At 42.3% G+C, this 21,646-nt stretch overlaps 1 long non-coding RNA gene across 2 annotated transcripts in view; it reads right to left on the reverse strand.

Annotated features, from left to right (window-relative positions):
* LOC140624197 (uncharacterized) overlaps positions 1-21,646 on the reverse strand; it is a 153,155-nt gene that overhangs the window by 99,801 nt on the left and 31,708 nt on the right. For both annotated transcript variants that reach the window (XR_012023711.1, XR_012023710.1), the window contains exons 5-7: positions 20,551-20,639; positions 17,387-17,528; positions 9,330-9,452 (exon numbers count right to left, since the gene is read on the reverse strand). This is a non-coding gene — a long non-coding RNA (uncharacterized lncRNA). The remainder of the gene's footprint in view (positions 1-9,329; positions 9,453-17,386; positions 17,529-20,550; positions 20,640-21,646) is intronic.

The raw sequence follows: 21,646 nt of genomic DNA on the forward strand, positions 1-21,646 counted from the left end.
TCATAAGGGACTTTGAAACTTTCCAACATATTTCTGTGAATCTAGAAGGCCACCTATGTGCAATGGGCTGTGTAAAACCCTAAGTTCTTGCCTCTGGCTAATCTTGAGGTTCTGCTCAAGCCAAAAAGTGAAGGCTGAGGTAGGGTTGTAATATACTTACCCAAACATTGAAGGCTTAAAACCCATCAGTAAAGGTTTGGAGACTTACAGGTTCCAAGAATTTAAGGAAATCTTTCCAATTATTAGCTGATCAATAAGCTAACAGAAAGGAGACTTCAGTGGCCACACACAACAAAGAATATAGACTTTACAAAATTAGTTCAGAAAAGTTATTAAACAAACAGCAACAACTAGAAACCACAGAAAGGAAGAAGAATGTGATTTCTAGAGTTGTCACATTAAATTATTTAAAATGTCCATTATCAACAAAAAATTACCGAGTATGCAAAGAAGAAAGTAGGGCCCATACACAGGAAAAAAAGTAGTTGGTAAAAACTGTCCCTGAGAAATCTGAGACACTAGACTTACTAGATAAAGACTAAATTCTGCCATTTTAAGAATATTAAAATAACTAAAAGCACCATATCTAAAGAACTAAAGGAAAGTATAAAAATGATGTTTCAAATAGAGAATATCAATAAAAGATAAAAATTATTTTTTTGAAAAATAGAAATTCTACCATTAAAAAGTATAATAACTGAAATTAAAAGCTCACTAGAGGGGCACCTGGGTGACTCAGCCAGTTAAGCATCTGCCTTCAGTTCAGATCATGATCCCAGGATCCTGGGATGGAGCCCCACATTGGGGTCCCTGCTCAGTGGGGAGTCTGCTTCTCCCACATCCCCTCTCCCTGCTCATACTTGCACATACTCTCTCTCTTTCTCTCTCTCTGAAATAAATAAACTAAATATTTTTAAAAAGAAAAAAATTCACTAGAGGGCACCTGTTTTGGCTCAGTCAGTTAAGCATCTGCCTTTGGCTCAGATCATGATCTCAGGGTCCTGGAATCAAGACCCCACATTGGGCTCCCTGCTCAACAGGTAATCTGTTTCTCCATCTCTCTCTGACCCTACATGTGCTCTATCTTTCTCTCCTAAATAAATAAATAAATACAATCTTAAAAAAAAAAAAAAAAACTTACTAGAGGAGCTCAACAACAGATTTCAGCAGCCAGAAGAAAGAATCCATGAGCCTTAATACAGGCCAATTGTGATTATATCCTTTAAGAACAGCAAGAAAAAAAAAAAAAGAACAGCAAGAAAAAGGGGGTCCCTGGGTTGCTCAGTGGTTTAGCGCCTACCTTTGGCCCAGGGTGTGATCCTGGAGTCACGGGATTGAGTTCCATATCAGGCTCCCTGCATGGAGCCTGCTTCTCCCTTTGCCTGTGTCTCTGTTTCTCTCTCTCTCTGTGTATCTCTCATGAATAAATAAATAAAATCTTTTAAAAAGGGGGGGGGGTGCAGCCCAGGTGGCTCAGTGGTTTAGCGCCTGCCTTTGGCCCAGGGCATGATCCTGGAGACCCGGGATCGAGTCCCACATCAGGCTCCCTGCATGAGCCTGCTTCTCCCTCTGCCTGTGTCTCTGCCTCTCATATTTCTCATGAATAAATAAATAAAATCTCTAAAAAAAAAAAAAGAACAGCAAGAAAAAATAATGAGGAAAAATGAACAGAACCTCAAGACCTATGGAACACAATCAAGCATACCAATATACACATAATGGGACTTCCAGAAGAAGAGAGGGAAAAGGAATTATTTGAAAAAATAATGTCTAAAACTTCCCAAATTTGATGAAAAACACTAAACTACACATTCAAGGAGCTCTATGAAATTCATGAATATGGACAGACAGAAAGCCAATGACAACAGATTGAGGAGCCCCAAAATAAATCTTTGTATATATGGTCAAAGGATTTTCATCAAGGTGCCAAAACTATTCAATGGGAGAAAAAAACAGTCTTTTTAACAAATGGTGCTGGGAAAACTGGATATCTACATGCAAAAGGATGAAGTTGAATCCTTAACTTACACCATTTATAAAAAATTAACTCTAAATCAAAGACCTAAACATGAAAGCTAAAACTTTAAAACTCTTAGAAGAAAACATAGGAGAAAAGCATCATGGTGTTACACTTGGCAATGATTCCTTGGGCATATCACAAAAAGTACAAACTAAAAAAGGAAAAGAGGGGGATCCCTGGGTGGCTCAGCAGTTTAGCACCTGCCTTCAGCCCAGGGCATGATCCTGGAGTCCCGGGATTGGGTCCCACATCGGGCTCCCTGCATGGAGCCTGCTTCTCCCTCTGCCTGGGTCTCTGCCTCTTTCTCTCTGTGTCTCTCATGAATAAATAAATAAAATCTTAAAAATAAATAAACATGAAAATAGAAATAAAAAAAGAAAAAAGAAAAAAGAAAAAGATAGATAAGCCAGGCTATGACAAAATTTAAAATTTTTACACACTGAAGGTCACTAGAAGTGAAAAAGTCACCTACAGAATGAGATAAAATATTTCCAAATGACATATCTGATAAGGGGTTAAAATCTAGAATATACAAATAAGTTCTACAACTCAGCCAAAAAAGCAAACAATCCAATTCAAAACGGGACAAAGTACTTGAAAAGACATTTCTCTAAAGAAAAAAGTGACTGTGGTCACTGAGCACCCAAAAAGATACTCAACATCATTAATTATTAGGAAAATACAAATCAAAACCACAATGAGATATCATGTCACACTCACTCATTAAGATGGTTATTATTTTTAAATTTTTTTAAAGATTTTTTTTATTTATTTATTTATTTATTTATTTATTTATTTATTTATTTATTTATTTTAGAGAGTATGGGAGAAGCAGAGGGGAAGAGAGAGGGAAAAGGAAAGCATCTCAAGCAGACTCCATGCTGAGCACAAGGCCCACTGCAGGGCTCCATCTCATGGCCCTGAGATCATGACCTGAACAGAAACCAAGGGTCCAATGCTCAATCAACTGAGCCACCCAGGTGACCCAAGATGGTTATTATTTTTTTAAGTACAATATAACAAATATTGGCAAGGGTTTTGAGAAATTGGAACCCTCATGCATTGTTAGTGGGAATAAAAAATGGTGCAGCCACTGTGGAAGAGTATGGTGGTTCAAAAAAATTAAACGTAGAATTACCTCTAACACCACTTTGGGTATATATGCAAAAAAAAATTGAAAGTAGGGACTCAGGGATTTGTACATCAATGTTCATAGCAGTATTGCTTTACATCAGCCAAAAAGGGGAAACAACCCCAATGTCTATCAATGGTATAAACATACAATGAAATAGTATTTAGCCTTAAAAAAATTATGAAAACCTGATATGTCCTACTACATGGATGAAATTTGAAAATATTATGCTCAGTGAAATAAGTCATACACAAAACAAAACAAAAAAATTGTATGATTCCATTTACATGAGACAGTCAAATTCATAGAAGCAAAATGTAGCATGATGATTGCCAGGGGCTGAGAGGAGATAGGAATGAGGAGGTAGTGTTTAATGGGTATAAAGTTTCAGTTTGGAAAGATTAAAAAGTTCTGGAGATGGATGATGGTGATGGCTATACAACAATGTGAATGTACTTACTGTCACTAAACAGTACACTTGAAAATGGTTTAAGTATTTAGTATATTTAGTGTTATGCATATTTTCTCACAATAAAAAAGGCTTTACCTTTTTAACTGGTGATTCCAATTTTCAGACTATTTTTAGGAAATAGAAAAAGTAGGCAAAGATTTAGTTGTCAGTATGAAAACTGTCTAAATGTCTAGCAAAAGAAGAGCTTACAGTAAACCATACAACTTCTCATAGTTTGAATAGTATGCAGTATTTGAAGTGTTAATAAAGAATTCTATTAATGCTAGAAAATGCTTCCAATGCTAAGCTGAATTGAGAAGAAGAAAAACAAAATACAAATCAATAGATATATACATTGAAATAGATCATCTAGATCTATATGTCTCAAGAAGAAATACCCCAAAATAGCTTAAACGTTTTTTTAACCTTGCAGATAAAATTAAGACTACCTTATTGTCTTTTAAACTTTTTTGTGGTTTCCTAATTTTCTTCAATGAACATACATTTTTAAAAGACTTTATTTATTTGAGAGAGAGAGCATGAGCTGGGGGCAGAGGGAGAAGCAGGCTCCATGAGGAGCAGGGAGCCCCACTCGGGACTCAATCCCAGGACCCCGGGATCATGAGCTGAGCCAAAGTTAGACCTACCAACTGAGTCACCCAGGCGCCCCAACATACATGTTCTTCAGAGGAAAAAAATTTTAATTACTAATAAGGTCTGAAAAGAGGAAATAAAGAGAAAATCCCTAAAAGCGCATGATGGGTTTCCTAAAGGAAATGAAGAGGAAAGTCAACCAGAACTTCCCTAACAAGAGAGCTATCATAAATGAAAATTAGTCACTAAAAAAGTTCCAGAAATTTTGCCAGGGCTCTTTGAAAATAGGAGAAATCTTAATTCTTTCTGCTTAGGAATAGGAAATAGATCCCCTTACAGCTCCCAGACTTGCCATCTTAACCATATATCAGAGCCAAAGCTGGCCTTGTGGGGCCTTGAAAATTGATTAACATTAAGAGGTTGGACTGTCTTCAGAAGACTATAAAAAGCCAAAGATAGCTTTCGCAGCATGTTTTAGGTGACATTCCAGGATGGAAAACCTTAGGAGGAAATGGCTGCTTTAACAAAGGTCTTGAGGACTGCCATTTATGTCTGTGTCAAGTCATAAAACAAACAGAACCTTCTTTCAGAGCACATTCTTGCAGCCCTAAACCACCGCCCACGGGGGCCTCTGAGTTCTTTGTGCCCCAGTCACCCTAGGGAGGTAAAATCATGTCATTGTACTTGTAATTGTAGGTTCTTCCTTGTGTTAGAGAGAAGCTCAGGAGCGTTTCCAGGGTCCAAAAATATATTGTGGCAAGATGGGGATTGTGCCCAACCTCTTGCACGGCAAGATGCTATTTCCTGGGGTCCTATTTTACATTTATTTGTTTCCCTTTTGTCTGACTGGAGAATTTACGAAACAGTTGAGACTTACATACAACCTGTCCCTATGTGGTTACTTAATGGGATCTGAGATTTTTCAAGTCTACTAGGGGACTGAAGGAAGGAAAACCTTCCATGTAAAAATATAAATATATTTTTTCAAATGTTAAAGCATCGCCAGAACTCAAAACCCAACAAAAGGAACAAATACAGTGATCCCAAAAAAGATGCCAGTGATTTAACGATACAACAAAGCCCAAGTCCTCACAGCAGATCTTGAACTAGATGGATTCAGATTTTCAACAGACGTAGTAAGTACCCACTAGGAACCAAGCATCATGTTCTTGCTAGGAATACAGTGCCTTCTGAGCCTTGCGAGAGGAAGTAGGACAGTCTGGTGTGGAAGAGACAAAGCTTGTCTATCCCAGTACCTCCAAGGCAAGGCCTCCAAGAATGTCCAGGGTCCAGTGAGAAAGACAATGGGCAGTTGGAACATGCAGCAGAGGTGAGGATCCTTTATCCCTGGGATAACTAGAGACACCTGCATGGTGACAGAGCCAAATCTAGAAGATAAGAATTTCAACAGGCAAAACCATAGGGGAGGGCCAATGAAAGGCAAAGAAAGAGAAGTCTGAGGGTAAATGAAAGAACGAGGGACATGACACCTTCTGGTCTTAGATTCTATTTACTAGGTCATCACTACTCTGAAGCTGCTCATCTGGCCAAGGAGACTCCATGAGCTAGAACATTTTTTAAATAAAAAGAAGCCTTTCCTTTGACATGGAAGCTGATGGGAGTGAAGCAGGAAGGGCAAAGGAATATCAGGAGAGAGTTGGGAGATGAAGGGGGGCCAAAGGCCTTTTCTTAATTAAACAGTTGAGTGAAGGAGGGCTCCTTTGCTCGTTCGCCTTCTAGCTGCCCTCATGATCCATCCTGGTCACTAACCTTTCAGCCCAGGCTGCTTTTTAGACAGTCTCGGTAACTTGGTGGCAAAAAACAGACACTGGGGGAATTACGTCTGATACAAGCATTTCCAAACTAGACATAAATTAATTACCTGTGATTCCCCATACCCCAGGCGATGTTTGCAAACAGATAAAGGATATCAAGAAGCCCTTTCAAGGTGCTGGAGAACAGAAGCTACCTGTAATCCTGGAAAATTAGTATTAGTCCCCTCAAGTTTGGCTACAAACTAGAGAGGAAGTCATTACACCCTTGCAATTTTCTCAGACACCTGCCAAACCACTCAACAATGGACGTCCTTTCTGGTTAACCACAGGGAAGGCAGTATTGGTGGGGGGTGAGGGGTGGGAGGGCATTAACAGGACCAGATTCTGGCTCCACTTCAACCCCGAGGGAATGGTGCTCCCTCTGGGAAATCCCTGATGGCATCACTGTACCTGCTGTGTCTACCATCAGTGGGGAAAGCCTGGCCCAACCCCGAGCCACGGGTCCTCCGGCCACACCAGGTTTCCTGTAGGCAGGAGAGACCAAAGAGTGATGCTTTCTTTGTAAAGCACCTTAAAATCCTCTGATGAAAGGATCAATTACACATTCAGACTGCAGAAAATTGTGCAATTGTTAAAGAGGACGAAGGAGCTTTATCAATGCTAACAAAGGAAGATCTCCAAAATATGGCACTGGGCACAGAAAGCAAGTTACAGAGCAGACATGCATGCTATGTGTCTATATAAAATACACATATATTCTTGCAAATACATGGGCAGTTTCTGGAATTATATAAAAGAAATATTCTACTTCTGGAAGTAGGAGAGTGCTTTCCTTTTATATTCTTTTATACTACTTTTATAATAAAAAATAGTTTTGAAGACTTTTCTGAATTATATGATGAAAGAGGCCAAGAAAAACTATTATATATATAATGTCCCGATGCTAACGAAGGCTAAAAAGTATTATCTTCTTACTTTGATCTTTCTAGCCTGATACACATTTCTGTATAAATACTGTGTCTTTGCCAGGCTTATTATGGTGCTGCTTCTGTTTAATGGAGTTTATTTTATTTTTTGTCTTGTTTAATGGAGCTTAAGCTCCATAGTGAAATCTAATGAAATGTGAGCGTATGTTTAATACATTTATGGTGAGAGACATAAATATGTCTAAACACCAAACAAATCTATAGCTAATACACTCACACTTCATCCAAAGGTTTTTTAGAGTTAGTTTGGCCCGTTTATCACCCTTTTGCTCTTTGGAACAGCTCTCACCTGACCTCATGGGATCATGGTGAGGTTGTCTATCATGTTGCCCCAGTTGTCCTCCTGCTAAAAAGAGGAGCTCGCAATCCTGGCTGGCCTATCAGGGTACCCCATTCTTCCAGCCACAACTATTTGTTCAGGGATAGACAAGTGTCTTAAGCTGGACCATCAGTATCTTCTCTAAGATTTGACATGTGGGGGCAGCCCCCGTGGGTCAATGGTTTAGCGCCGCCTTCAGCCCAGGGCGTGATCCTGGAGACATGGGATCCAGTCCTGTGTCAGGCTCCCTGCGTGGAACCTGCTTCTCCCTCTGCCTGTGTCTCTGCCTCTCTCTCTCTCTCTCTCTCTCTCTCTCTCTCTCTGTGTGTCTCATGAATAAATAAATAAAACCTCAAAAAAATAAAAAAGAATCAAATGACAAATCATTAAAAAAAAAAAAAAAAAGATTTGACCCATAGGTACTAAAACAGATATGTTGCCTCTCTTACTCTTGGATCTTGAGCTGTAAAGACCATAAAGGCTTGAATAAAGCCAGGCAGAGGTAAACAGAGCTGAAAATAGAGTGAAGGCATCACTTCAGTTCATGGATCCAGCAACATCTGAAGTCACAATGATCTCTGCTTGGACTTCACATTTATATGAATCAATAAATTCCTCCTTGCGGCTTAGGCTGGATTTTCTTACCTTTCTCCCTTGCACTCTAAAGGGTCCTAGCTAATTAATATCATCATTTTCTCAGTGAAGGTTTAACAAGCCAGTCCGTGACCGTGACTATCTGCCACATTCAAAATCCAAAATTCAAGTTTATATTCTAATATTCTGAATGTCATTGTTAGGTAGGATATCCTATTTATTCTTCAGGAAAAAGAGGTACAAGGAGTTCTCTATATGGAATTTCTCCCAAGGTCATACAATTCATCAGAAGTCAACTCCAGAGCAAAAATAATTTCCCAGATCTTTAAAAAAAAAACTTCATTCTATGTCAAAAGCAAAGGAGAAAGCTATCTGCAACATCTGCTAAGGAAAGGAGAAGGGAGATGGCTTCTGTCTGAAGATGTCTTAGTCCAGGGGACCGCAGGGACCAAAATAAACCAACTTCGAATTCCTCAATTTCCCAAAAGCCGAGCTCGATCAGACTAATCTTGCTGATTTCTTGTCCTAAAAGAAACTCAACAACTGATGTATGTAGAAGGTGTGCAGGATCCAAGTCAGTGTTTTTTATTCTACTTATCTTCAAATCAATTAGGTAGAGGACTCCAAAGCTTTCATACTGTTTGCCTTAAGCACTATTTGGTAGTGTAAATGAAAGCCCTTATGAAGAGAGTTCACAACAATTCTGCTTTCTCAGGGCACCTGGGTGGCTCAGCAGTTAAACATTTGCCTTTGGCTCGGGTCATGATCCTGGGGTCCTGGGATTGAGTCCTACATCGGGCTCTCTGCATGGAGCCTGCTTCTCCCTCTGCCTATGTCTCTGCCTCCCTCTCTGTGTCTCTCATGAATAAATAAATAAAAACTTTAAAAAAGATTCTGCTTTCTCAGTGAGAAGTAAAATAAAAGCCTGATGAGGATCACAGGAAAACCCCAGTGTAAAATAAGTTAAACTCTTTGTGGCAGGAAAATGGTAAACAAGAAAGGAAATCCATAAACGAAACTTTTCAGTGCAAATGGTAGACCTAGGAGGAGAAGGCAAGAACCCTGTATACAGAGATTTCCTCTGAGGCCAGGCATGTGGCACAGCCAGGATTCCCCAGAAGTGTGCCCTGCTCAGAAATTCTGCAATCACAGCTAATAAAAGCCTATGCCACTTCATGGGACTGAGGTGTGAGTCCTGATCAGGGCACATAAGATCTCTGAGCCTCAATTTCTTCACCTGTAAATGAAGGGATTGTACTACATGGCCTCTGACCTTCTCTCACGACATACAAATAATACTGTTTATAGTTTCTCACCCTGAGCTTCAGAGATTTTATATATTTAAAAAGGAAAATTTTTATTTTTAGTCTATAGGCAAGCTCTACAGTGTGAAAATGTTAAGGAACTGAATTGTTGACTTATTTTTTTCCATTACGTGCAAAAAGCATGAATACTTACCCCAAGATACATCAAAGGAGATCAACTGATCATGTGCAAAAAACAGGGACCAAGGAAGCTGCATCCTGAAGTGAAATTCATATTCTCCTTTCTTTGCAATGCATCGTATGTGTACGAAATTGGCTAAAGTAGAAGAAAAACAGAGGCATGCATATTATCACTGCTGTTTATGACAGTGAAGATTAGAAACTACCTAAATATCTTACAACTTGGGTTAAACTCATTAAGTAACTTGCACAATAAAAATGAATCACCAATTAAGATCACATTTAGAAGAATATGTCCCCTTGGGGCACCTGGGTGGCTCAGCGGTTGAGTGTCTGCCTTTGGCTCAGGGTGTGATCCCAGGGTCCCGGGATTGAGTCCCACATCAGACTCCCTGTAGGGAGCCTGATTCTCCCTCTGCCTATGTTTCTGTCTCTCTCATGAATAAATAAATAAAATAAAAATATTTTTTAAAAAAGAATATTTACCCTGAGAAAACTCCTATAGAATATTGCTATATTTTTAAAGTAAGTTAAAAATATAGACAGTATAAACATATCATATATATATGTACATATATATGTATCATTGTTTATCTCTAATGGTGGAATTACAGATGACTTTTATTTCCTTCTTTATATCATTATACATTTCCAAATTTCCTAAAATGAAAATATATAATCTTTGTCAACAGGGAGGAAATGTTATTTTTTAAAAGACAAACTTTTGCTTGACTCCAAATCATATATTTTCCCCCCGGAATAAAAGAATATTCCCTTCCTTCTATTCTAGCATAGAGTAAGCTGTTTGTGGTACCAGGAATCTCTTTGGAGAGATGGCCAAATTAAAACTTGGGAGCATCTGGTTGCAATAGTTGAGTCAAGAAGGTCTCTGAAAACCCAGCAGCTATAAAGTAAAAGACTGACAAATTTTACTCTATAAATATTAAAATTTACCGATGGTAAATACTGTAAATGAAGCCAAAGACTTAATCAATATGATAGCCAATGATCTGATTTCTTTAATATATAAAAAGCATTTGCATCCATAGGAAAAAGTCCAACATTCTGATAGGAGTGGGCAAAGGACATGAACCATCTGGTCATTAAATTCGAATAGCTTTATTCACATGAAAAAGAATAAGCCTCACTCCAAATTTAAAAGATGTGAATTAAGGGTGCCCCAGTGACTCAGGCAGCTAAGCATCTGCCTTCCACTCAGGTCATGACCTCCAGGTCCTGGGATGGAGTCCCACATGGGCCTTCCTGGTCAGCAGGAACCTGCTTCTCTCTCTCTTTCTCTCCCTTTCCCCCTCTCCACCACTCATATTCTCTCTCGAATAAACAAATAAAATCTTAAAAAAAAAAAAAAGATGTAGGGCACCTGGGTGGGCAGTTAAGTGACTGCCTTCAGCCTGGGTTATGATCCCAGAGTCCTGGGATCCAGCCTGCATTTGCTTCTCCCTCTCCCTCTGCGGCTCTCCCTGCTTGTGCTCTCTCACACTCTCTCTCTCTCCGTCAAATAAATGGATAAAATCTTTAAAAAAAAAAAAAAAAAAAGATGCAAGCTAAAACATTGACATGGTAATCTTTCACATTGCGAATATATTTTTTTTAAGATTTCTTTATTTATTCATGAGAGACACAGAGAGAGAGAGAGAGAGGCAGAGACACAAGCAGAGAGCAGCAGGCTGCATGCAGGGAGCCGACGTGGGACGTGGGACTCCATCCCGGGTCTCCAGGATCACACCCTGGGCTGAAGGCGGCACTAACTGCTGAGCCACCTGGGCTGCCCATTGCAAATATTTTAAAAGCTCAACATACCTATTGTTAACAAGGTGGGAGATGCGGAGTAGTCACTGAGGAGAGTATGATTTGGTTGTACCCTTAACTGGCAAGGTCTGTAAAATTAAAAATGTTGATAGGCCTGAGTTGGTTGAGTGTCTGCCTTTGTTTGGTTCAGGTCGTGATCCTGGGGCCCTGGGATCGAGTCCCATGTCGGGCTCCTGCATGGAGCCTGCTTCTCCCTCTGCCTGTGTCTCTGCCTCTCTCTCTCTCTCTCTCTCTCTCTCTCTCTCTCGAATAAATAAATAAAATCTTAAAAAAAATAATAAATAAAGGAGATACCCTGTGTCCTGGCAGGGCCACCACCGGCCCCCTGCCCCCTGCACGACCCCCGTCTGCTGCCCTGCGCAGGGGCCCGCGCGCCGGCGCTCACCTGGGCTGCGCTGGGCCTGGGGGAGCGCCCGCCGCCGCCGCCGCCGCCGCTCCCGAGCGCCCCTGCCCGGCCCGGGCGCGCATCCGCGGGGCCACAGTGCGACCCAGCGGAGCGCGGGGAAACTGCGCCCGACGGCCACCCCGCGGCCGGTGCGCCGACCCCGCCGCAGACCCCTGCCCCCTGAGGCCGCGAGGCGGGCGGGGGTGGGGGGGTGGGGGGGACGCGCGCGCCCTTCGCAGGTGCAGGTGGAGGTGCAGGTGCAGGTGCAGGTGCAGGGAGTCCACCTGTTTGCCAAGACAGCGTCGCCAAGCGGCACAAGCCCTTCTTAGGCTGGCACGTCACCCCCACTGTCGGCGAGCATCAACTTGCAGCGAAGTTGTGATTTCAGACCTGGGGGGTGGGGGGTGGGGGGATTTAGAATTCCAGACAACTGGTGATGGATGAAGTCGGAGGAAGAAACTGTCAGTTTTCATCACTCTAGTGATCCAGTAAGGTCTCTGGAGAGGGGCACCCGGGGGCTCAGGGGTTGGGCATCTGCCTTCAGCTCAGGGCCTGATCCTGGGGTCCTGGGACCGAGCCCCGCATCGGGCTCCCTGCATGGAGCCTGCTTCTCCCTCTGCCTGTGTCTCTGCCTCTCTCTCGGTGTCTCTCATGAATAAATAAACAAATATTATTTAGAAAAAGAAAAACTCTTGGGCAGCCCGGGTGGCTCAGCGGTTTAGTGCCGCCTTCGGCCCAGGGTGTGATCCTGGAGACCCGGGATCGAGTCCCACGTCGGGCTCCCTGCATGGAGCCTTCTTCTCCCTCTGTCTCTGCCTGTGTGTGTGTGTGTGTGTGTGTGTGTGTGTGTGTGTGTGTGTCTTTCATGAATAAATACATAAAACCTTTAAAAAAAAAAAAAAAAACCTCTGGATAGCTCAACCGAAATGCCACCTGCTTCCTGAAGTCAGCCACTGCGTAAGTGAAGGTGTCCCCTTGCTCACTGTGCGATTCCCTCCGCGGTGAATCAGATCCGCACATCATCTCCTTTACTGGACCCTGCAAGCTCTCGGGTCAGAGGCCAGATCTTACTCATCTGTACTAGGAGGAGGCGAAAAGGCAGAAACCGTGGAGATGGCAGGAATCAGAAAGAAATCAGAAGAAAGAGTCTGTGTCATGACAGCAGCACGGACATGCCAATTTTATCTGTCATTTTAAGTAGTGGATGGAACAGCGAATCGCCATATACTATGCAGAGCCTTGATCCAGTAGGCCAGCATTTCTCAACGGTCACCCCTTGCACATTAGTTTCAGGCCATATTCATAACCATTTAATTTGAATATCGGGTAACTCTGAATATATATACAAGGGGGAAACACCTCAAAAAACAAAGTTGAGGATTCTGGGAGGTTTTTCTAGCCAACTTGAAAATGATAAATGTTTTGGCAACAGACAAGAGAGTCAAATGTCTGTGTATAGGATTTAACTCACTCATTTAATCACACATAAAAGTTTAAATCACACATGTAAAATAGTAAGTTGATTTTATAATATTGCTTTTTTCCCCCACTGTCCCATTTTATGAAGAAATTTTATTTAAACTAGTACTTTGGGGCAGCCGGGGTGGCTCAGCGGTTTAGTGCCTGCCTTCGGCCCAGGGCGTAATCCTGGAGATCCAGGATCAAGTCCCACATCAGGCTCCCTGCATGGAGCCTGCTTCTCCCTCTGCCTGTGTCTCTGCCTCTTTTTCTCTCTCTCTCTGTCTCTCATGAATAAATAAATTTAAAAATCTAAAAATAAAAATAAAAAAATTAACTCATACTTTGAGTCTTGCAGTATCTCGGTCACCCCAAGAAGCATTCTTATAGTATCTAACACACTTTTATTTATGTGCAGCATCTTTTTAAACCGTGTACAGCATTATTCTTGGACATTTTTAGTCACAAGCCATAATTATATGAATTTGGGGGGAAGGTTAAAGATTTTATCTATTTATTTGAGAGAGAGGGAGACAGAGCATGAGCAGGGGGAAGAGGGAGGGGGAGAAGCAGGCTCCCTGCAGGGAGCCGATGTGGAGCTCCATCCCAGGATCCTGGGGTCACCACCTGAGCCAAAGGCAGAGGCTTAACCAAGTGATCTACCCAATTCAGGGTTTGTTTGTTTTTTTTCGAATTTTTGCTAGAGCAAAGGAAAGATTTGTGATGTCATCAATATATTCATTCGCTGTATTGCTTTTTAATCACTACTTATTTACATATACACCCAACACTTGCATCAGGAGGTCGTCGGGAGGAGTGTAGCCGCGCAGAACAGGATCTGGCTGCTGAAGCAGGAAGGTATTTGTGACAGTACCGTCTAACTTCCAGAACCACTGAAGTCGGGGGGTGGCAAGAAACCAACTCCAGGCTGAACCTCCAGGAAGGATTCCAAAGCCACAGCAGGGGACTGGCCGGAGAACAAGAAGGCACCAGCAGCATCGTGCCACCTCCGCCACCATCAGGCACCTGCCAGCTGCACTGAGATGCTGCCGCTGCCTGCACCTCGGCCACCGCCCACAAGCCAACGTGATCGCCCTGTTCTGAAATCAAGTCCCATGCAGGGGACTCTGAAAGTTGTAGCCTAAAGCGCATCCACAGTTCTCACTGCGAGAGGTTCTAGGGGAAAATCCTTCTCAGGCTTCCGGTAGCAGCTGGCTCCTTAGCGTCCTAGGCTTGTGCACATATCACTCCAGTCTCTGCCTCGTCTCCGCATCGTCTCTGTTCTGTGTCTCTTTTCTTCCATCTATCTCAAATTTTCCTCTCTTTTTTTTTAAATACTTTTTTTAAAGATCTTATTTACTTATTCATGAGAGCACAGAGAGAGAGAGGCAGAGACACAGGCAGAAGGAGAAGCAGGTTCCCCTGCAGGGAGCCTGATGTGGGACTCGATCCTGGGACCCCGGGATCATGACCTGAGCCACAAGCAGATGCTCAACTGCTGAACCAACGAGGTGTCCCTTAAATTTTCCTCTCTTAAAAAAAAAAAAATTTTCCTCTCTTGCATAGACACTTGTCATTGGATTCAGAGCCCACTTGGAGAATTCAGGGTGATCTCACCTCATGATCCATAACTTAATTACACCTGCAAAGTCTCTTTTTCCACATAAGATAAGATCCATAGTTTCCAGGGATTTGATGCAGACGTAGGGGCGGGGGCAAGGAATGCACCATGCCACCCACTGCAGCAGGTGAATTTAGAAAATGCTGGATGAAACAAATTAAACCGGCTTCCTTCTGCAGGATTTTGTAAAGCCTTTCACTTGCTAATGTGCAGTGTGAACCTCCTAGAGCAAGATGCACTATGCAATGATTCTCAAATTTGTTTGACCAAAGGGGCACCTGGGGGCTCAGTTGGCTGACTGTCTGCCTTCAGTTCAGGTCATGATCTCAGGGTCCTGGGATAGAGCCCTGTGTTGGGTTCCCTGCTCAGCAGGGAGCCTGCTTCTTCCTCTCCCTCTGCTGTTCTCCCTGCTTGTGCTCACTCTCTCTCTCAAATAAATAAATAACATCTTTTTTTGTTTGTTTGTTTGTTTGTTTGTTTGTTTGACCATGAAATCCTATTCACAGATGTGATGTTCCACAGAACACACTCTAGCACAGACTTATAATTTACCTTCTGGGTAGGTCCTCAGAAAGAATTGCAGTAAGGATCAGAGAAGCCGAAAATAAGTGACTACACAGCTGAAGGTTCTGAGGATTTGGCAAGAGCAGCTCTTCTAAACTGTGACCATGCATCACCGCTAAAGATCATCACAGCCATAAGATGAAATGAAATAAAGATTCATGTCCAATTATTAGACTGCCTCCTACCAGATTCTGTTTTGGTTCAGGATAAAGTACAAACTCCCAGTCCTTTTGAACCAGAGCCTCTGTCAGCCTTCTCACACCTTCCTGCCGTACATTCATCTTTGCTCCAGCCAATCCCATCTCCTCGCTGAATTTCCTCCTGCCACAACTTCACTCTGAAAAATGTCTTCCCCCTACGTCTAACCTATTAACACAGGTTCAAAGCAGGTTCATTTCAAGTAATACACTCAGTGAAAGCCTCCCTGGTCACCCCAGCAGAAGGGCTCTCTCTCTCTCTGTACTTGGCCTGTACTTGTCAAGTGCCTCATTGTAGAGTTCTTTGCCTGTGGGTTATTATCTTAATCACCTGGTTAGCATAACACTGATGGGGAGGACAGCCCAGGTGGCTCATCAATTTAGTGGCACCTTCAGCCCAGGGCCTGCTCCTAGAGACCTGGGATCGAGTCCTGTGTCAGGCTCCCTGCATGGAGCCTGCTTCTCCTTATGCCTGTGTCTCTACCTCTCTCTCTCTCTCTCTCTCTCTCTGTCTGTGTGTGTGTCTCATGACTAAATAAATAAAACCTTAAAAAAAAAAACACACTGATGGGCAGGATCATGATTTAGACCTCTTCCTGGGTGTTCTAGCACAGTGTCTTTCACAGAATAGATGCTCAAAAAATTTTTCTTCAGGGACTAAACAAATAATCAAATGAATCTTCTCAGAAACTACATGTGTAGATGTAAAAGTGCTATCCAGATTCCCCCAGCCCACTTCATCTCCTAGATGAGAGTAAACTGGAGCCAGAAACCGGCCCAGGTAAAAGGGCTAGAGATTCACCCAATTAGCAGTGGTAGATGGTGGACCCAAAGGCTGATGGCTCGAGAACCTGGGTTAGGCAGAGTTTTCTGTTGTCTTAATGATTTAAAACAAAGCAACAGACCAAAAAGAGCTGAAAGCAAGTACTCAGATACACGTGCATGTGTAGAGGCAGGTCCATACCAGCACTGGTCACAACAGCCAAAAGGTGGGGAACACCTTCAAATGTCCATCAGTGAGTGAATGGATAAGTGAACTGTGATACATACATATAAAGGAATACTATGCAGCCACAAAAAGGAATGAAATCGTGATATATGCTATAAAGTGGATGACCTTCAAAAAAATGCTGAGTGAGGGTCACCCAGGTGGCTCAGTCCATTGAGTGTCTTGCCTTCAGCTCAGGTCATGGTCTCAGGGTCCTGGGATCAAGCCTCACATCAGGCTCCCTGCTCAGCGAGGAGGTTGCTTCTCCCTCTCCCTCTGCCCTTCCTCCCCAATCATGCTCTCTCTTTCTCTCTCAAGTAAATAAGTAAAACCTTCTTTAAAATGATGAGAGAAAGAAGCCAGACACAAAAGGTCACATATTGTATGATTTCATTTATATGAAACATCCAGACTATGTAAATCCGTAGAGACAGAATGCAGACTGGTGGTTGCTAGGGCGAGGGGGAAAGGAAGTATAGGGTTTCCTTTTGGGGTAATGATAATGATTCGGAACTAGACAGAGTTGATGGTTACACAACATTTTGAATGTACTAAATGTTACTGGATCGTTCACTTTGAAATGATTTTCTTATGTGAACTTCAATTTTTTAAAAAATCTGCATAGTATATAAGCAAACCTCTGGGGTACATGGGCAGAATCATAGGGCTCCCAGGAGCACTGTTTTAAAGCCCAGTTAAAAACAGTCATATGTTGTTGGTGCACCTGGGTGGCTCAGTCAGTTCAACATCTACCTTCAGCTCAGGTCATGATCCTGGGGTCCTGGGATCGAGCCCCAAGTCGGGCTTCCTACTCAGCAGAGAGTCTGCTTCTCCCTCTGCCCTCTCTCTCTCTCTCTCTCTCAAATGAATAAAATCTTTTTGAAATATACTATGTTGAAATAACATTTTAACAATTCTTCTTCACTAAAAGAGAAAACAATGAGTAAAACTGACCTTTTGGATGGCATAACAAGTGATGCCAAGGAAAATTTCTGTTACAGAATAATGTTAAAAATATATTACTCACGTGGGGCGCCTGGGTGGTTCACTCGGTTAAGCATGGAACTCTTGATTCTGACTCAGGTCATGGTCTCAGGGTCGTGAGATTGAGCCTCAAGTCGGGTTCTGCACTCAGAGGGGAGTCTGCTTGAGATTCTCTCTCTCTCTCTCTAAAATAATAAATTAATCTTTTTATACGTATGTATGCAATTATATATGTATATAATTATCATAACTGTTATTTCTTTATGGTAAATGGTCACAAAAGCAAATGACTGTGTCTGGGGTTAGTCTGTAGCTATTATTTTAAGCAGTAACTATTAGAAACTTGCACCTAAAAAAATAAATAAATAAAATAAATGAAATAGAAAAAGCAGAGCAACAACACAGGTGAACGTGCCCTTGTGCAAAGCTGTGCCCATGAGGCCTGAATGTGGCCAGTGTAAGCCTCGGCTCTGCCCCAGGAGCACATGGCCCTCGTCTGTCTTGTTCCTCACTTATCTCCAGGGTCTCTAACAGTGGCAGGTACATGTATCTGTTCACTGAGCTTCTTAGAGAAATCTGGACTTCTAAGCCAAACCAGAAAGTAAATGAACACCAAGATCAGAAGAGTCAGGGCCTTGTGTTCAGGACCTGGATTCTGCTGAAAGAGACTTAGGGGAGGCCAGTGTCCTACACACACTGAGGCTATTGTGCCAGCACATCCTAGAGGCACCATTCCATCAGCTTCCCTCAGACCAATGCTAATGAGCCAGGAAACAAGAGGTCCCAGAAGAAGACACATGGAGTTAAACCTTCCTTGTGTCAGCCCTGGGCGCACACCTTCTTTGGTCACAGAGGGTTGCACCCCCGCCCATGCTCTTATCATACTCTGATGTATCGGCTATTTACACCTTCCTGGCTACCAGCTGTGGTTCCCACTACAACCACCGAATTTGGGGACTGGACTTTGGACTGGCTCCTCAGGTCACAACCATGCCTAGTTAAGGCTGATCCTTTGGATTTAGTGACCTAGGCACTGGCCTCACCCAGGCTCAAATCTGGCCACCCCAAACTCCAATCTTGGTGTTTCTCATGGACTCCCCACTTCTGTTAAGACGCACCTCAGCCCCAGGGTAGTCATGCCAAAGATACACACTTCATGCAGTCCCCACCCCCTCCACGCCAAGGAGTAAAACAGATTAGTATTCAGTTTTCTCAATAAAGAAGCATAAGTTAAAAATGTGGTTGCAAGTAAAGAGTCAGAATGGACTGTGTGATCACACAGCTTGAATCCAGCTAAATGAACAGAAGGCAATGATCTTTCTCTCCTGCAGATGACAATCACTCCCTGCTTTCTTCCTGTAAATCCCCCCACCATGGTCCCCCTCTTTGGCAGCCCCTCAATCTCTTATCTCCTGGTGTTCAGAGAGAGCTTTCTCTTTTGCATATGTCTCTCATTGTTTTCCATTTCTCTTTCTTCTCTCTCTTTCATCCTTTTCTAACAAGTACATAAAACTGCTTAAAATAAATACTGTAGGTTGTCTTATGTACTGAATTTTTTCATTCAATTTGGAGTCCTAAGGAAAGCATTTGTCAAAATTTACAGAGATGATGTCCTATAAATTTTTCCTATAAAACTGATGTTTCCATACTCTAGCTAAACACTCTTTTTAATGTTTACCTCTTGGACTATGGTGTTTATTATGGGTTGGACTGGATCTCTCAAAAGGATATGTTGACATCCTAACCCTTGGTACCCGTGAAAGTGACCTTACCTGGAAATAGGGTCTCAGCAAGTGAAATCAAGCTTTAAGGCAAGGTCATTTGGAGTAGTTTGGATCCTCAATACAGTATGAGTGATGGCCTCATAAGAGAGAAAAGTCACAAAGACAGACACAGAGGAAAAAGACAGCTGCCCAACAATGGAGGCAGATTGGAGTGGTGCATTTAGAAGCCAAGGAGCAGCAAGGATTGTCAATAAATACCAGAAGCCAGAAGAGGCAAGGAAGCTTTCTCCACTACAGGTGTCAGGAGTGCACTTGCATTTGACATTTCTATCTTCCAGACAATATGAAACAATAAATTTCTCTTCTAAGCCAGCAAGTTTGTAGTACTTTGTTATAGCATTCACAGGAAACTAATACAGTTTCTCTCAAAAGCATTCAGTTGTTGTTTTGGTTTCATTTTGTTTTCTTCAAATGCTTGGGGCTTCTTCGATTATTCTTATTATTGACCCTGGTTATCCATTCTTGATTTATCTAATTTTAAGGTCAAGGAAGTGGATTATTTACATACCTTCGAAAGAAATGTAACTAGGGGCACCTGGGTGGCTCAGTCGGTTAAGTGTCTGCCTTCAGCTCAGGTCATGATCTTGGGGTCCTGGGATCCAGCCCTGCATTCCTGTTCAGCACTGAGTCTTCTTCTCCCTCTCTCACTGCCCCTTCCACTGCTTGTGCTCTCTCTCACTCTCTCTCTCTCCCAAATAAACAAATAAAATCTTAAAAAAGAAATGTAACTAAAATCTGTTGTAAGTTGATCTTATTTTCATTTTATGTGTATGCTCAGCAGCAATGAGCATATCTAGTACTTGGGCCACAGCTTATAAATGTCATTCCCCATAAGGATCTTTTGATAAAATCCTGACTCCAAGTCTGGAGTAGGGAAAACACAAGTGAGCCTGCAACATTTTGTTGCACCAGAAAGCAAGGCAATGCTCAAAGACTAACCAAGACATGCCAAAAGTCTGTAGGGGGCACCCTGAAAGGGCTCCTGCTACCCAAGTGTGGTGCAACTTGAGCAGCAAATAGAATAATGGAGTAATGATGATAATGGATTATAACACAATGAAATGTTCTTGAAAAATAATGTGGTCCACGATGATACTCAAGAGAAAGAAAGAAATTTTCCTTACAGAGGAATGTCAACTAGTAAATATGGAAGGAGTGATACAGGATTAAAAAATGACCTCTTTGCTGGGTGCCTGGGTGGCTCATTTGGTTAAGTGGCCAACTCCTGATTTCAGCTTAGGTCATGATCTCAGGGTCATGTGATAGAGCTCCACCTCAGACTCCATGCTGGGCGTGCTGGAGTCTGCTTAAGATTTTCTCTCTCTGGGGCACCTGGCTGACCTGTTGGTTGGGCATTGGACTCAGTTTTTGTTCAGGTTGCCATCTCTGGGTCATGGGATTGAACCCCGAGTCAGCACCATACCTGATGAGGAGTCTGCTTGAGATTCTCTGCCTCTCCCTCGCCCACTGCCCCTCCCGCAACTCAGGCACACACACTCACTCTCTCTCTCTCTCTGGAAAAAAAAAAAAAAAAAAAAAGACTGCTTTGCAAACTGTGATGTAATCATCATTTCGAGCAATGACTAAAACTACAAGGAGCAGTATACTCACATGGACTCAAAGTGTCACTGCACAGAGGATTTATTAAAAAGGGGGAAATGGAGGGATACTGGGGACGTCTCACTAACAGGAAGATAACTGAGTGACCACACATTATGTGCCTATTAGTATGATGCAAAAAGAGACACACAATTTCACATATGTAGTTTTTTTGCCTTAAATTTTCTCCAAAGAGGGCAGCCCGGGTGGCTCAGCAGTTTAGCACCGCCTTTAGCCCAGGGCCTGATCCTGGAGACTTGGGATCAAGTCCCACGTCAGGCTCCCTGCATGGAGCCTGCTTCTCCCTCTGCCTGTGTCTCTGCCTCTCTCTCTCTGTGTCTCTCATGAATAAATAAAATCTTTAAGTAAATAAATAAATAAATACATAAATAAATACATAAATAAATACATAAATAATAAATTCTCTCCAAGGAGGAAACAATCTGATTGATACAGAGTATGACACATTCTACACAACTGACCTGGTCTCTTCAAAACCCCAGTGTCATGAGAAAGGGAGGTGGGCAACTATTCTTTTCTTTTTTTTTTTTAAGATTTTATTTATTTATTCATGAGAGACACAGAGAGAGGCAGAGACACAGGGAGAAGCAGACTCCCTGCAGGGAGCCTGATGTGGGACTCCAACCTAGGACCCCGGGATCATGACCTGAGCCAAAGGCAGATGCTCAACTACTGAGCCACTCAAGGGTCCCAGTGGGCAACTATTCTATAAAGACCAATTACATAGTAATGAAATATAATGCTTGAATCATGATTGATATCACATTGAAAAAAATACTCATAAAAAGACATTTGTGGGGAAGTTAAATACAAGCTATAAATAATAGTTATTGTTAATTTTCTTAAGTGTGATCATGGTATTATGGCTACACAGGGGAAATGTCACGATTCTCGAAAGA

This window comes from Canis lupus, chromosome 34 (assembly GCF_048164855.1).
Source record: "Canis lupus baileyi chromosome 34, mCanLup2.hap1, whole genome shotgun sequence".
NCBI classification, from domain to species: Eukaryota; Metazoa; Chordata; class Mammalia; order Carnivora; family Canidae; genus Canis; species Canis lupus.